The sequence below is a fragment of the Peromyscus leucopus genome, chromosome 7, assembly GCF_004664715.2.
Source record: "Peromyscus leucopus breed LL Stock chromosome 7, UCI_PerLeu_2.1, whole genome shotgun sequence".
NCBI classification, from domain to species: domain Eukaryota; kingdom Metazoa; phylum Chordata; class Mammalia; order Rodentia; family Cricetidae; genus Peromyscus; species Peromyscus leucopus.
In genome coordinates, this window is record NC_051069.1 from 68,392,169 (window position 1) to 68,409,819 (window position 17,651).

The 17,651-nt window shown below is 36.7% G+C and overlaps 1 long non-coding RNA gene across 1 annotated transcript; it reads left to right on the forward strand.

Moving 5' to 3' along the window:
* The first annotated feature begins 1,313 nt into the window (after nt 1–1,313).
* Nucleotides 1,314–11,593, forward strand: LOC119088352. Its single transcript, XR_005092009.1, has 2 exons — nt 1,314–1,464; nt 11,149–11,593. It is a non-coding gene; the product is annotated as an uncharacterized LOC119088352 (long non-coding RNA).
* The last annotated feature ends 6,058 nt before the right edge of the window (nt 11,594–17,651 follow it).

A 17,651-nucleotide genomic window follows, 5' to 3' on the forward strand; every position in this document is an offset into this window, starting at 1 on the left:
CCAAGTGGTAATTTTTAGAATAAATATATAAATAAGAATATTTTAAAGCTCTAGACCAAGGACTGATAAGAAGGGAGATAAAACATTAAATTTTGCTTTGTAATATACTCAAAACAATGACAACACACTAATCTTCTGTGAATTTTTTAAAGAAAAATATTCAGACTTGTTTTTAAATTATGTTTTGGGGAAAGAACTTCATAAATGAGTACTTTATCAGCATCATTCCTGTCCTCTTCCTTCTCAAGCTCCTTCCTTTTCCTCCCCTCCTTCCCAAATTCGTCTTCTTTAATGATCTCTCTCACACGCATGCACGCACGCACGCACACAAGTGCGCGCGCACAGACAACATACTGAATCTTTTAATATTTTTAGTATTTCTGGTATGTATATGTTTCCAGAGGTGACCACTTCAAATGGGACAGTGACTATGAGAGCTCATCCCTGGAGAAAACTGGTTTTCCTGCTCAGCATCCATTGACTATGTGTAACCCTTCATTTATAGCAGTTGTTCTTAACCTGTGGGTCAAGAACCCTTTGGGGGTAATATCAGATATCCTGCATATCAGATATTTACATTACAATTCATAACAGTAGCAAAATTAATTATGAAGTGGCAACGAAAATAATTACATAGTTGAAGGTCACCACAACATAAGGAACTGTATTAAAGGGTTGATAACCACTGATCTAGAGGAAAGACCTTGTAGAATTTCTCCCACCCATATTGATATGACAACTGGAATTGTGATTACACAGGTCTTGTTCAGATAGCTATATTGTTGAGAATTTATGGGTGCATTATCCCTTATCTAGAAGCAGATATCCTGGTCTTCTGGATCTTCCAATCTCTCTGCCTATTCTTTTGTCATGTTTCCTGAGCACTGAAGATGATCATTTAGGGTTGGGTACCCCATGAACACTTACTGTCTGCATTTTGACTACTTATGGATCTCTGTAGTAGTCTCCAACTATTGGAAAAATGAACTTCTTTGATGAGAGGTGAAAGCTACCCTTATCTGTAGCTATAAGGATAAGTATTTAGAATAGAGTTGTAAATTACATTAGTTTAGGGAAATGACAGTATTAGGTTCTCCTCTAGCATCTAAATGACTGCAAGTAATTGGTTAGGTTTACAGCACAGGCATGAGTTTCTACCTGTTGAGTGTTTTAAGTCTAGTTAGATAGTTGTTGGTTACCTCCAAGATAGAAGTGAAGCGAGAAATCCATGGAGTCTGCTTAAAAGGCAAAGGAATTTATTAGGGGAGAAAAACTCACAGTACAGAACAGAATTGTCATAGGTTCTAGAATGCTGGGGCACAGTCTCACGCTGTTCCAGCTGTCTGAGTCAGTCCTACATCCAAGCCCACAAAGGAGAGAAGAGAGCTGGATTTGTACATCTCAGGTCTTAAGGGGAGCCAAGGGGCCATGCCCCAGGGGAATGTACTTCAAGGTCATAGGCAGGTAGAGCAGTTAGCTGCTACATCTTTATGGCTGTACTTCAGAGTCATAGAACAGATATCCACTACATTTTCCCCTTTTGTCTAAATAAGGAAGTTCTAACAATATAAAACTATATACAATAGGAATGATTATCATGTATTGTCCGAGAGAGGGGAAATGTAATAACTTAAACAAAAATAGAAATACAACCAGCAAGAACAACATTAACAAGAGACACACACTAAAATCCAGAGATGTCCAGAATATAGGTAAATGGCATGTTACAGAGATTACTCCAATAGCTGTCTTATTTAAAAAAAAAATCTAACTTTAGTATCTGAAATATTCTTAGCTAAGATATGGAGGATTATAACTGTAACTATCTAGTATTCAACTCCATCAAAGACCTGAGAAGGAACATAATGTGATACCTGAGAAAACAGGAAATGCAAGCAAGCGATTTCCGAAAAATTGTGAGAACACACAGAGATGGCTGGCAGCCTGGACAGTCACCTAAAGTTTCTCAGCACCATTGGGGCATCCCTTTTGGCTACAGGCCTAGAATATCTAACAGACCATTTTGAGAAGCAGAAATTTTGAAAGACCATCTTACCCTGCCATGGCAAGTTTCAGTAGTTGCTTTTTTTTGGGTCCTACTTGTCTGTAAAGGACAGGATTCATACTCTCAGCAGTCGAGGCAAGGGCAGTTCTATGCCCAGCAGGCCATTTTGTACCAAGAAGAAGACAAACTTCCAAAGAGAGTGTCTTGGAAATCCAATATTCTCTCGGGAGCTGATCGATGCTGTCAGAAGCAATCATGTCTCCTGTCAACAGAATTCTACGTTATCAAAACATTTAAATGTCATATTCTCTAGGTCTATGAAATGTTTGAAGATTACCTATCCATATGACATATGTTTCTGTAAATATGGAAAACCTAACGTAATGATAGAAATGACAAGCACAGGTGACTATTAATCGGTAAGTCTTATCTACCTAAACAACTTAAGGACTAAGGCTTCACATAAACAAGGTAAATAGTCTGTAAATAGATGTACAATGACCTCAAAACTGTGGCAATATACAAAATATCTTAAATGGAGGTAGAAATGCATAGTACAATATGATAACAATATCCTATATATGTATCAATTTATAAAATATCCTAAACAGAGGTAGAACATACATACAGTATGGTGAATATAATAATGTATTTGTATCAAGATACAAAATATTTCAAATAGGAGTAGAGACATGTGTACAATATGACAATTATAGTTTTGAATTTGTATCAATATATAAGTTATCTCAAGTAAGAGTAGAAAAATAGTTTTAATTTGTATCAATATATAAGAATCCATATCAATGCAAATTATCTAGGCTATAGTTTGTTAAATTAGTTTACTAGTAGATACAGTAATCTACCTTAATATACTATACCTATTCATCCTCCTTTTTTCTTTTCTAAAAAATAATCTTGAGTCTAAATTTTATTGTTCCATTCCCAACCCTATAACAACTTATCCATAACCCTGAGAAAATTAAAACTTTTGGGAGAAGGGGTGTCATTTTCTTAAAATTGCTTCCTGCTGTTTAGGGGGGCGGTAGTGACAGTATCTCTGTGGGATCCTATAAAAAAGCCAAGTGGTTAAGTCTCAATAGTACTAGCTGTAGTATTTGTAGCTAGTCTCAAAGTAATGGGTAAAATTATCTGAAATTCTGGCTAGAAGTGTAATATGATGGACCATCTCATCTTGGAACTATCTTGAAGAGTTTGCAGTCCAAAGCTGATCATTGAGTAGTGTTTTTAGCTTCAATGGCATCATTATGGACCAGGTAGAGTCATTGTTGTGGGGCCCCATCTTCCTTCTGGAGACCTCAGAGATTGCTATTGAAAAGACGCATTTTTCCATTGTGGAAAACTTGGACATTATTAATATCAAAATGGAAAGTTTGGATTTAGGGTGATTGGAGGAAGGATTCCCAGAAATCAAGGATAAGCATGGAAAGAAATAGAATCTTGACAACAATGGTCCCTAGATTATTGGTTTTCTTTTGTCCTATATCAGTTGGTTCTTCTGATATGAGACAGACTCTCCTAATTTTTCTTTTAGCAATATGCTTGGGTTTAGAGAAGGAGAGAGAGCCATATTCCAATTCCAAAGCCAGCTTGATTTATAAGTGAGTTGGGACCATAATTATTTTAGAGGTAAAGAGATATTGATGTTAGGCAGTGAGATATTACCCTGTAGAGTATATTGGTACCAATAGGTCCTTGCCTTCTATTGTAGATGTCTAGGTGTCCAAAGCTTTATGATTTTTTGAAGATGGGTACTTCTATTATCCTATAAAGTAAAAAACCAGAACCCTGCCCCAACCTTTATTTGTTGAGTTTTTCTTATAATTTGTAGAATTGTCATATTGGTGGATGAGCTATTACTTCTTCTCATCAAGGGGTTTCTTCTGTTCAAACTGAATTTTTATTAATTTTGTTGGTATCCATAGCTTTTCTTCTCTTGCTGAAACAAAAGCAAAACCACTTCCCCAGAATAGGACGTATCCTGGGTTCCATTCTGAGGTCAACACATCTTTGGAGTCAACTGGTTGGTTTAGCTCAGGAGTTTTTGTCTGTTGTCCGATGTCTCTCTGCAGCTGTTGTTCCATTCTCATCAGCATTGAGAAAATTCAAGGTTAATAAAGCACTATGTAATTTATTTCTAGGGGTCATTGTTACCTCTTTCTGTTTATTTAGCATATCCTTTAAAGTTCGATTAGATCTTTCTATGACTCCTGGGCCTGTGGGATTGTGTGGTATATCTGTAATTTGCTTTATATTGTAATAAACAAAAACCTGTTTCATCTTATTCGAGACATCTGCTGGAGCATTGTCAGTCTTAATTTGTACAGGTATTCCCATGATGGCCATCATCTCTAATAGGTATGCAATTACAGAATCAGCCTCTTCGGATCTCATAGAAGTTGCCCATTGAAATCCTGAATAGGTGCCAATGGTATGGTGTACATATTTTAATCTTCCAAATTCCGTGAAATGAAATATATCCATCTGCCAGATTTTATTTTGTATACCTTTAGGATTACTTTCTGTAGGTGATGGAGTTTGGTTATAGAAGGAATAAGTAGGACATTTTTTTTTTCATGATTTCCTTGGCTTCTAGCCAATGATGGAAAAGTCAAACCTTTGTTATTTACGTGGTGTTTCTTATGAAATTCTGAGGCTTCTAGCACATTACCTATTAATAACTGATCTATCTTATTGTTATCTTGTGCTAGAAGATCTAGCAGAGCTGTATGGGATCTGATGTGTGTTATATATACAGGATGTTCCCTATTTCTGATGATTCCTGTAATTGCATAAGTAGTGGAGTTAATTCAGTTTTAGCAGGAATAAATTCAGCAGTTTCAATATGTAAAACAACTCTCTTTCCATATTGAGAGTCAGTAACCATATTGAGAGGTTCTGTGAAGTCCATAAGTGCCATAAGAATGGCATATAGTTCTGACTTTTGTACAGAATTGTAAGGACTTTGAACCATTTTATTTAAATCTCCTGATTTATATCCTGCCTTTTCTGTTTTATTTGCATCAGTATAGAATATAGGGATTCCAGAGACTGGTTTTTGTCATACAATGTGAGGAAGGACCCATTCAGTTCTTTTTATGAATGTTATTCTCTTGCTTTTGGGATAATAGTTGTTAATCTCTCCCAAAAATTAACTGCAGGCTCTTTGCCAGTATTCATTATATTCCCATATATTCATTAGTTAAAGGTACTAAAACTTTTGCTGGGTCCATTTCTGTCAATTGACAAAGTCTTAATTTTCTTTTTAGGATCAATTCAGAGACCTTTTCCATATATGTCTTTAATTTTTCATTCAGTTTATGTGGTAGAAATGTCTATTTCAATATAATATCTTCCCTCTGCATCAAAATCGCTGTGGGGGAGTGTCTGGAGGGTAATATGACTAGAATGCATTTAAGTTCTGGATTCATATGCTTCACATGTGCATCTCGTATTTTCTTTTCTATTAGAGCCAATTCCTTCTCAGCTTCAGCTGATAATTCTCTTGGACTATTTAAGTCCTTGTCCCCTTTTAGGATATTGGCCAAATTTGCTGTTCTATCTTTATATATTCCAATGATAGTCTGTAAGTTGGAAATGCTTCCTAACAATTTTTGAAAATCATTAAGCATCCGCAATCGATGTCTCCTGAGTTGTACCTTTTGGGGGTCTAATTTTCTGTAGATCTATCTTATATCTTAAGTAATTAATAGAATCTCCTCTTTGTATATTTTTTCAAGAGCACTTTGTAATCCCCAGTGAGGCAAAAGTTTCTTTACTTCTTCAAACATGCTTTCTAAAGTATCTGACTTCAGATCAGCTAAAAAGATATCATCCATATAATGGTAAATTATTGATTGTGGAAATTGTGCACGAATTGAATTATTTCCAATGGTTTCTGCATAAAATATTGGCACAGGGTGGGACTCTTTGTGTCACTATCACGTCACTGGGTATGATTTCTTGCCTAGCTAGTCCTTGCTAATGTTCATAGGCCTTATAGCTGGGTAGGACTATTGATTACCTGCTTCGATGGCAACTTGCATAGTACCTTCTGATATTATGAAAGCAAGTCCTTTAAAAGGGCATTGATGCTGGTTCCAGCTTAATGCTTTAAAGTCCTGTATCTGAAATGTGTGGTATTACCAACAACTGAGTCTTACCTAACCAAGGTGGTTAAAGACTTCTATAACGAAAACCTCTGAAGAAAGAGATTGAAAAGGACCTGCCTGGACTGAATCTACCAGGTTGATCTCAATCCTCAGGGGAGTCTTTGCCCTGGAGGAGATGGGAATGGGGGGTGGGCTGGGGGGAAGGCCGGGAGGGGGGTTGCAGGAGGGGGAGAACAAGGGAATCCATGGCTGATATGTAAAATTAAATTATAAAGCTATGTGGGAACCATTGTCCCTGCCTCAGGGTCATTGTGCCACCATAGCTAGGGTGTGCCATCCACCATTCAATTCTTTGCCTCTGGGGTCAGCCAGGACCCTCTCAGAGCTGAAGCAGAACCCGAGGGCAGGAGCACCAGAAGATGGAGTCGGAGGCATTGAAGCTTTCCCTGCCTATCCTGCATCACCCTCTGACTCAGGTGGCTGCTCCTCCAGCCACTCGAGGTGGCTCCCAAGTGTGAGTTGTTCAGGAGTAGCCACATCCTTGAGTCTATCCAAGGAGTTGATTAAACAGCTCAGCTTCTCTCACTGCCTCTTGGTGTTGTGACTTTTCTGACCATAGCCTCTCTGGTTCTGGTTCTGGTCTCCTGTGTGTCAGATATCCACTCTACCCCCGCCTTCTGAGCCTCAAAGAATCATGTGATCCTGAGAACCTCCCTATCTCAGTCTCCCTATGATAGTGATCTGTTTCACTGGATTGGCCTATGCTAAGCCTCTGTTTAGACCAAAGACATTCTCTATGTTTTGGGTTGTTGTTAATTAATAGTATTCCTGTTAAAAGGCAGGAAAAAAGGGCATTAGACCTCCTATGCTCATGAACTGGTGGAATTAATATTGTGAAAATAACCGTTCTATCCAAAGCAATTTACAACTGATGCAGTGCAAACTAAAATACCCACAGCATTCTTCACAGAAATAGAAAATATTCTAAAACTCACTTAGAACCACAAAAGATCCCAGATATCAAAAACAATGTTGAGCAAAATGGTCAATACTAGAGGAATTGACAGACCTAATTTCAAGCTACATTACAGAACTACGGTAGTAAAAACAGTATGGTACTGGAACAAAACAAAAATGTAGACCAATGGAAACAAAATATAAAAACGAATTATGAGGACACAAATCACAGCCATCTGGTAATTTGACAAAGCTGCCAAAGATACACATTGAAGGTTTTTATATTTAGAATCTTAAATAAGTGGTGCTAGGGACCTTGGATGTTCCCATGTAGAAGAACGAAACCATATCTATTGCCTCACACCAAAGCCAGCTCCAAATGAACCAAAGACTTCAATGTGAAACCATATCTATTGCCTCACACCAGAGTCAGCTCTAAATGAGCCAAAGACCTCAATGTGAAACCTGAAATGCTAAGACTACCAGAAGAAAATCACACCCTGTATGCTACTAGGTACAAGTGCAGGAAAAGACTTGTTAAATAGGACTCCATTTTCTTAGGAATCAAAGCCTATGGTTATCTAATGTGACCTCAAAAAATTAAAAAGCTTCTCTATAGCAAAGGAAATCATCAGTTCAGTGAAGAGGAAACCCACAGAGTGGGGAAGAATCTTTTCAGACACACATCAGATAGAGAATTTATATCCAGAATGTACAAAGAATTAAAAAAACCCAAAAGATTAAGAAAACAAACAACCCAGTTTAAAAATAGGCTATGAATGAGCCAAGGGAGGGAAACAAATAAACTGCAACATCGATGAACTACAGCTGTTACCAGCATGGCAAGATACGCATAAAGGTGCAAGAAGTGGCACACATGTATTGGTGGCAACCAACAGCTATCTAATTGGAGTTAACAGGAGGAAAATCATGCCTGGTACTCGTGTCCTGGTCAGCTTCCCTGAGGTATTGACCTTAGACAGGATCTACTACCACCACTTCACTAGACCAGGATAGTTCTTAATAAATTCTAAATCTTATCCTTATGCCCAAGACAAAGGTAGCTACCAATCTTCATAGAGAAGCTTATCATTAGAGCAAATGGAAACTATCACAGAAAGCCATAGCTGGACACAATGCAGAGATCAATGGATGCTGGGGAGTCCAGCCTTGGCATGTGTGTGTGTGTGTGTGTGTGTGTGTGTGTGTGTGTGTGTGTGTGTGTGTGTATGTTTTCAAGGCTGGCTAATTTGGTATTATGCTAGGTTGTCCAAAAGAGTCCGACTCAGCCTGGGATAGAGTTATAGATTTCTTCATATTCATCTGCCTTGAGCTTAATTCAACTCCTATCTTTAGTTTTATGAAATTGTTTTCATTCAATTTACTTTTCTCTTGATCTCATCACTTGGCTCCTTTTTTCCCCACACCTGTCCCTTTCACCTAATTTATAGTCGACAATTTTGAGTAAGTTATTGTGATGTTTAGCTTTAGATTTAACATTAAACTTTTCTTATTGGTGAGTCCAGTAAATAGATTTGAAATATAACATCAAATGTTACTTGGAGGAAATGAGTCAATTAATGTTATTGAAGCACATGCTAGAAATATGACCCAATGATGGCTTCTTTGGGCTTAATGAGAAAAACAACCAGTCACTTGGATTTAAGTGAAGTAAAAATTTCAGAATGACACCTCCATAAATTCTGGACTAGTTAGCTGAGGAAAACACATGTGTTAAATTTTCTCTGTTTAGATCTTGGCTGACAAGAATGTGGTGGTATTTAGGAAGGATCAAATCGGCTCCATCTTCTGCCATTAATTGGCTTTCACTTTATGTAATTATGAAGACCATGGGCCACTCAGTGAGATTATATGCTGAATGAAAAGCACGGCTGCATCAGCACTCCAAACTTCCTCCTGGGAAAGAGAAGCATGGATAACAGTTTTGAGCATATACTAAACTAATACTTTTTTTGTCCATCCTAACACATCTACAGCACCACTTTTTACGGTATTATTATAACTACTACTCGACATTTCACACAAAGAGATGCCAGACAACTCCCTTCAATCCTAGAAGTAGGAAGTAGAGTTACTTTCCTGTTTCGGCTTCTATAAACCACTTACCTCCCGTTTACTCTATAATCAGCAAGCTCTGTTATCATGCTTGTTTGCGACTAATTATGTGAGTACTGACAGCAGAGGTTCCATCAAAAAACGCAGGTAAGTTTAATTAAAAACAACTGATGAGATTTTAATGAAGATATGAGTGTGTTCTTAGAAGTCATTGCTGTAATGTTCAGAAAGTAAGGCAGTATTTGTAAAGAAGTTGAAAAATAACTGTAAAAATGATACTAAATTGCTGAGGAAAAAGGGTCAATTTGTGTGTTTTATATCCTAGACCTCTTACTTTATGGTTCTGGGGATCGAAGCTAGAGCTGTGCACATGTTAACATTCCGTCACTATATCCCATCCAGCCCTACTGCAGCATTTTATAAACTTACTACAGTGACTTACAAACTGAACAGAGACATATCTCTTGGTGTGGAAAGCTAGACTATCTCATGAATAAGGAGTGTTTGCTGAAACATGAATTTGGGCAAGATGATTTAAGCAAAGTGTAGGATTCTGCAGTGGTTACTGAGACTAGCTCACTTACATAAAAGGTTCCTCTAGCCAAAGCTGATTTCTTCTAAATAATGGGTCAGCCGGGTCTTGGCCAGACTTTTCTGTCCTTGAGTTAATTGATATGATGTAATTGATTTCTTCGCCAGAAGCCAAGATTATTTCCAAGTCAGAACAAAGACTCATGCTCTTTTCCAAAGCAATTTAAATTGTTTTAAGCTTTCTCAGTGTAGGATGGATTGAGAGCTTTGGGTTTCCTAGGTTAGCTTTGTACATCTAAAATATGTCATTTCTGCATCATAGGCTTTTCATTTCTAAAAACAACAACAATCCCCTTCAAACAAACAAGCAAACACAAAACTCAAACAACAAACAAAAACCCACAAAAATTAGTTCACTCTCAAATGAATGCCTGTTTGATCTTTAAAACTAATCAATGAGGAATTGCGGAGGGAGTATTTATGATACATATACAGAAGAGAAAGAGAGAAAGTAGTGGTGGGGTGGAGAGAAAGAAGTAGAGAGATGGAGGGGCATTAGAAGGGGAGTAGCATATATGTTTCAAATCCGGTTTACCTATGAAACTAGGGTTTTTCCCCAACAAAATAAATGGATAATCACTTTACTAAAATGCCAATTTTCCACAAAATAAAAATATTTTACTAATTCCAGCAGCCACCATCAGAATGATGTGGCTTAACATTCATGGAAAATATTATATGCAGGGGCAGACAATATGGGAGTCAGTTTTACAATAAAACACTTGATTAGCCAAAGCCCAACTACCTAGCCATCCCCAGTGTGTGTGTGTGTGTGTGTGTGTGTGTGTGTGTGCCTGTGTGGGTGCATATCTAGGAATGCTTGCAGAGACCAGAAGAGGATTATTGCATGTGCTTTTTAAAATCACTCTTTGCCTTTATTTATTTATTTATTTATTTATTTATTTATTTATTTATTTATTTATTTTTTATTTATTTATTTGAGGCAGGATCTCTCAATGTATCTTAATCAACTTGCTAGTTACACAAAACAGGCAGTCCAGAAAGTTCCCAGGGTCTAGCTGGTTATGTCCTCCTATTCTGTGGTTATAAGCACGTGCCTTGCTTTTATGTGGGTGCTGGGGATTTCAACTCAAGTCCTCTAGCTTTTATAGTAAGTACTGTTTCTAATCCCAAGAGTCATCCCCCAAGGCATCACAAAAAACTCATGGATGATTGTCCTTCTCATTATCATAGTCAGAGTGAACCATAACCAAAGAAGCTACCTAAGACTGTTTTCAACTGCATGAATGCAACCTGCACATTGGACGGTACTCTGTAATAATAATAATAATAATAATAATAATAATAATAATAATAATAATAATAATATAATAAAATATGAAGTCCTTGCAGCATCTGAACCAGAACTCACTTGAGTCTTATTTTCAGGTGTTCAAGAGGCCAATGTAATACGAGGATTATAAGAAATGGAAAAAGTGAAATGTGCCGCAGAGTTTTGGATGGACTTTTAGCATGTGATGGATGAATGGAGATGGGGAGCCAAGGAGCTCTTAAGTGAAAACTGGAACCTCAGCCAGGATCTTGGAAAGCCAATAAGTGAAAACATCAGCACGTTTTGAAAAGATTAAAACAAATCACAGTGTAAAGATAACTGTGGTGATAAGATTTCACTGATAGCCAGTGAGAACATGGGTCAGACATGTTCTGAATGCCCAAATGAAGAGCAAGAAGGGGAATATTTGGAAATGCATTATTGTGCATTTGCTATAACACTGTAATTTTGTCATTAATAGAAACCTCACTGTTTATCTCCTAAGGATCATGATTTCCTTTTCTTATCTACTGTATTGAAGTAAAATCTTTAAAATGTAAATAAGTCCCATGTGATCTCTCTGGCGGTGACCTGCCTTCCAAGTACTCTCTGGTTAGCCATGACCCAGCCATTCTCCATTGTCTTCCTCAGTGCTCACTGTAGATGACCTGTCTTTGCCCAGCTCTCTGCATACTCTTGTGCACAGCAGTTCCTTTATTTTCTGTCGTTGACTATTTATTTCTGTATTATTACTACACACCATTTGAGAGTTATTGCATGGAATTTCCCTTGATTCTTCCAAAACAAATTATCTCTTCTCTTCTATTTCATTGCAAGATGCTGGTTTCTGATTATAGCAGTTTTGAAACGATCCTGGCTTAGTTCCCCCTGACAGATCTGCACAGCTGTCAATTTCTTCAATTGGCTGTATTTTGCTTAAAGCATGAATTGCCTTGTTTATCTCTCCAATCTCAAATTCTTAGCAAGTATGTCTCCCTAATTTTCACTTCATTTGATGTGGGAGATTTTTTGGTTTAGGGGATGACAATTTAAATTAAAAGAACAAGAAGCAATGGTTACTGTTACGACTTTATTTGTCATGGTATAAGCTCAGCATGAGGCAAAGAATAAGCAGACATGATGATGCCAATGTTTCCAAAACCTTGAAAGACAAAATAGGGCATATGTATGCATAATGTTACAGTTATCTTAGCTCTTTATTTGACAACATTTTCTTCAATTAAAAGCTGTAATTAAGAAAAGTTGAACACAACAGATTGACAAGAATGTTAGTCTTATGTCCGTGTCTACTTTGACTGAATTTGGATAAGCTATTGAATTTTTTCAATATTCAGGGTTTGCTGATTTCTAAGTTAGAGCTCAGCTTTGTATCTCTGTGATTTTATTAAATCCTTTATTAATATGCATAGTGATTTAGATTTACATCCATCCTTTTGGCTTATGTATTTATAAATACATTCATGCCTGACAGGTAGCCCAGATTAGAAGAGTTTGATGAATAAAATCAGTTGTGTGAACACCTAGAGACTAACAGGAAGGCCATGCACAACCGTCTTTGAATAAACAAGTGTTATATCCCATCCTCAAGTCAGTGGCTAATGGATACATTGAGAGTACTCAAGATGGCTGAGGGAAAATGCTTCGGAGCTAGCACCATGGGGAACCTAATCATTCTGTCTTAGCATAGACATCTGTAGCAAAATACCACAGAATACTTACATAAACAATAGAGATCTGCATTTCATAATCTGACTTTGGGCTATTTTCAAATGGCATGGAGGAAAGGAGGGATGTGGGAGCATCCCTAAGACTTTATCTGAACCTACTAACTCCTTATCGATCTATCTGCAAATATTACTAACTTGAGGGCTAGAACTTCAATACATGCAATTTGAGGAGAAACAAACGTTCTATCCATCACTTACCATGATTGCATCCAATGGGTAATTAAAATGATCTCAAGGCCAAGAATCTATAATTAAGCTAAATAAAATTACACCACTTAAGATGTTTTCTGGGATAGCAGGAATCCAGAACTAAGCTGTTGCTATGCCCTCTCTAAGGGCTACAATAGAGATGGATGGGGCATTGTGATGTTATAGCTAGCCTCTGATAGTAGTGGGATTCTCTGCTCCAGGACACAGACAGAAAATCAACAGACCAGGAATACAGAGGCTACATACAGTCTTGAGACTCTCTCCACCTTCCCTATGAGAGCTAGAAAGACAAAATCTCAAGTCCTCATATATTCAGAGTCAGCAAGCATGGAAGAAGGAGGTGGGCACAGAGTCCTACCATTAGCTGGAAAGCAATTGGTAATAGCTGCTGAAAGAGGAAGAGTTAATTTTATTTAAGGGTGTGGTCCATAGAGTCTAATATGCCCCCCCCCAAGAATGGCCATACACCCAAGGGCACATAGACAGCACTAATGGGACTCAATGGATTAAAAAAAAAAGGTAAGAATACAAATTAGGTAAGTATGGAATGGGAGAAGGTAGTTCTTGGAGAAGAAGGTAAATGAGGGTATTATCAAAATACAACACATGAAATCATGAAATAAAAAGATTCTTTTAAAATGATTGGCAAAGTAAGAAAAAAATCAAATTATTTTAAACTAAGTTTTAAGTAAATTTAATGGATTTTTCTTTTATATAATTCATCATTTTGGTGGAATTTGGAGATAATTAAAAATAGCATAGAGATAATTTTGAAAAGATTTTATTTTATTTTTATTTAAGTGTGTGTGGGGTGTGTGTGGGTGCATGTGTGTTCACATGCATGTGGATGCCAGAGGAAAGCATTAGATCTTCTGGAGCAGCAGGTACAAGCAGATACTATATGATATGGATATTGGGAACCTAACTTGGGATCTCCGGAAGAAGCTTTCTTAACGATTGATCAATCTCTCAAGCTCCCATAGAGATGGCTTTAAGGATTATTCCAGCTTTGTTTTCCTATACCATCAAATGGAAATATAAGGATTTTCAACTATAACTATTTTGAGAAAGAGTGGAAAGAGAAGTGGGCTTTAGCTGTGAAATTTTGTCTTTAGCAGTGGGCTGATGATGAGCGTAAATTAAATGAGTATTTATATAATAGAGATACCATGCATGTTTCATCTTGATAGCTGACAGTTTCTTTACTCAGCACTACATAGTTACAGGGAAACATGAGTTTTACAAGACTATTTTTAAAAGAAGGAAAATCCTAGATTTATATCCTTGGGATATGAAAGCTTTTACTGTGGAGGACAAAAGTCTGAATGACTGAAAGATTTTATGTGTCCTTCCTGGACACCCAGAAGTTGTTCCATTTTTCTATAGTCTGCATGCAAAATGTTATTTAAAGCCTGTATTTTGCTTTAAATATTATACAGTGGTTTCTGTTATACACAAGCCAAATTTAAACAGAACTCTTTATACTTCTAGGCCTGGAAACTGTTTTAGCAAGCTCTATTTCTGTTTCCTCTTCCTGAAAAAGTTGTCTCTGCAGACAGAGGTTTGGCATCTGTCTACCTTCTTTACATATTATGTATTACTGCGGGATCATTGGAAACCTGAAATGCTTTGTGGATGGAAAACGTGGGATGGATGAGAATCCCTAGATGTATTCACTGATGTGTTTAATATTTTTCTACACATGAAGTTCGAATTTAGAAATGGAGATTTAAAATCAGTTATCATGTGAAGAGTTTGAAATTCTGGGAGATAGCCAAGTATGGGAAAAATCAGCTCTCTCCTATATTCCCACACATCTGGAAGAAAACATTTGATCCACAACTTCAAGATGGTGTGAGAAGCATGAAAAGAAATGGAGGGTCAAAGCATACAACAGACTGTGGCTGGATAAAACACAGAAATGTGGAACATTAGATTTACAAAAGACTCAGAATGTAGCTAGTGCACCAAACACCACACTGGAGAAACCCCTTTTTACTCACCCCCCTTTACTGAGTCTGTAAACAAAATAGGAAGGGGAACCATCTGGAAGCAAAGGCTTGTATCACTGACCTACAGAGCTGCCCCTATGTGGATCTGGGAAACAGTGCTATTCTCCCACGCTGTATCATGGCATCACTGCTTGTTGTGACGGGGCAAAGAATGGGGTTGACATCAAGAGAATCTTTGCAATGAAGCTATTCTGCAGGAAAGAGTAGACAAATCTGGACAACCACTTCTCCATACTCCAAAGCCTTCTCCATGCACTGAGAACATCAGCCAGGGCAATTGAAGAGTCCATAAATTCCCCAGGAAAGCTGATCTAAACTGAAACTCAGCAAGGGAAGCACACTCAAGCTAAGAATGCTGACACAAGGAAGTCTAAGTCCTGGAATAATGAGAATATACAGCTGCACAGCAAATGCAAACTTGGACATAGCTGTAGAAGAGCCATATATATGGAAATCTGTGCAGTGGGACCACTCAGCACCTGCTGAAGACAGGAGATAGTATGTAGGATAGTTACACTGCATGCTGAGGCCAGGGAAACTCCGATGGTATGACTGGCTTCCTCTGACACCTGGGCAGAAGTTCAACCCCACAGGCAACCTCTTTGGAAGCCACTAAGACACTGTATACTGATCAATCTGGTCACATAGGTTTAAGCTACAAGCACAGTTAGGCAGTTTTATACTAATTTCAACTCCCACTTTAAATAACTAATATTCTAGTACACACAATACCATTTTCATTCTTTTTTCCACATCAAGTTATTGGAGTTGAAGAGACAATTTTTTTTTATGTAATTATGACTGTATTTTCACAGCAAGCCTATGAAGCAATTGTGGTTGTTTCTTCAGTAATAGTATATCCTTGGACTGAAGCTAAAGATTGTGCGCAGTGTCTTTAACAGGTACACTGAGGAATTGGTTACTGAACTGTATTAGCAGCACAGAGGCCAGGAATAAGTGAACATCAAAATATTCCAACTGAAAAAATATATGTGATTAAAAAAAATTAAACCAATGCCTAAAAACAAAAGTAAAGTCCTTATAAAATACACGATAAACATAAAAAGGCAAAATTACTCTTATGAAAATAATGATTTCATTGTAGTATATTTCAATGGGAGTAAATTTTATGAAATTCCAAACAAAAATTTCAAAAGAACACTAATAAGAATGTTTAATAAAAATCAAAGATGACAGGAATAAAATCTTGAATGAATTCAAAGATAAATATGAATAAAAGTCTGATTAAGACAAAAATTTAATGCATAATATGAAAGAAGAATTCAATGAGGATATAAAATTATTTTTAAAATATAAAACAAGGGGCTGGAGAGATGGCTCAGAGGTTAAGAGCACTGGCTGCTCCTCCAGAGGTCCTGAGTTCAATTCCCAGCAACCACATGGTGGCTCACAACCATTTGTAATGAGATCTGGTGCCCTCTTCTGGCCTGCAGACATATGTGCAGTCAGAACACTATACATAATAAATAAATCTTAAAAAAAAAACTTCTAAAAAACCAAACAATATTTTTAAAAAAATAAAACAAAAATTTTAGAAATAAAAAAGTTCAATAAATAAAGAAGTTTGTGTGAAGCCTCACCAATGGAACTGATCATTGATCATTGCTTAAAGACAAGGTAGACAGATTTGAAGATGCAGCAGTAATAAAATTAAAAAATCAGAAAATATTAATGAAACCATGTGAGATCTATGGAATACCATTAAAACATGCACACACACACATACACACACACACACACACACACACACACACACACACACACACACACACACTCTAAACTAAAGCAGTTTATGACCACTACTATAGAAGATAAAGGAATTCTACACACAAGTGAGAGAGAAACACTTCATCTCTAGAATAATGCCAACGGTATCATTCATTATGAATGATCTTTTGATGTGTTCTTGAGCTTAGATTACAAATATTTCACTGAGAATTTTTAAGTCTATGTTTATTGGGGAAACTGATTTAACATTTTTGTTGTGCTTTTCTCTACATTGGGTATCAGGATATTATTGTCTTCATAGTAAGATTTTTGTATACCATCAGTTTTGATATATTGTTTTTATTTTATTTAGTTTTAGAGATTTTTAATTTTCTTAATAATTTCTTCAGTGGCTCACTCATCATGCAATACTGTGATTTTCAATGTCCATGTGTTTATGCAAGTTCTTTAATTTCTCTTTCCGTTGATTTCTATTTTTATTCTATTTTAATCAGATAGAGTATAAGAAATTATTTAATTTTTTATATTTGTTGATACTTGTTTTGTGTCCTAATATGTGATCTATTTCAGTCAAAGTCCATAGGCTGCTGAGAAGAGTGTGTATTCTTTAATATTTGTATAAAATGATCTATAACCAACTGGTAGGTCCATTTTATCTACAATTGCACTTAACTCTAGCATTTCTGTTTGCTTTTTGTCTGGTTGCTCTGTCTAATGGTGAGGTAAGAAGAGAATGTTTTAGTCATCCACTATTCCTGTGTTGACATTAATTTGTGCTTTAATATCTAGCATAACATTTGTTTTGTGACATTTGGCCCACCCTGTGGTATTCTGTATATATTCAGAATAATACTATCCTTTTATTAGTTATTCACTTAATCATATGAGTGACCCTTTTCA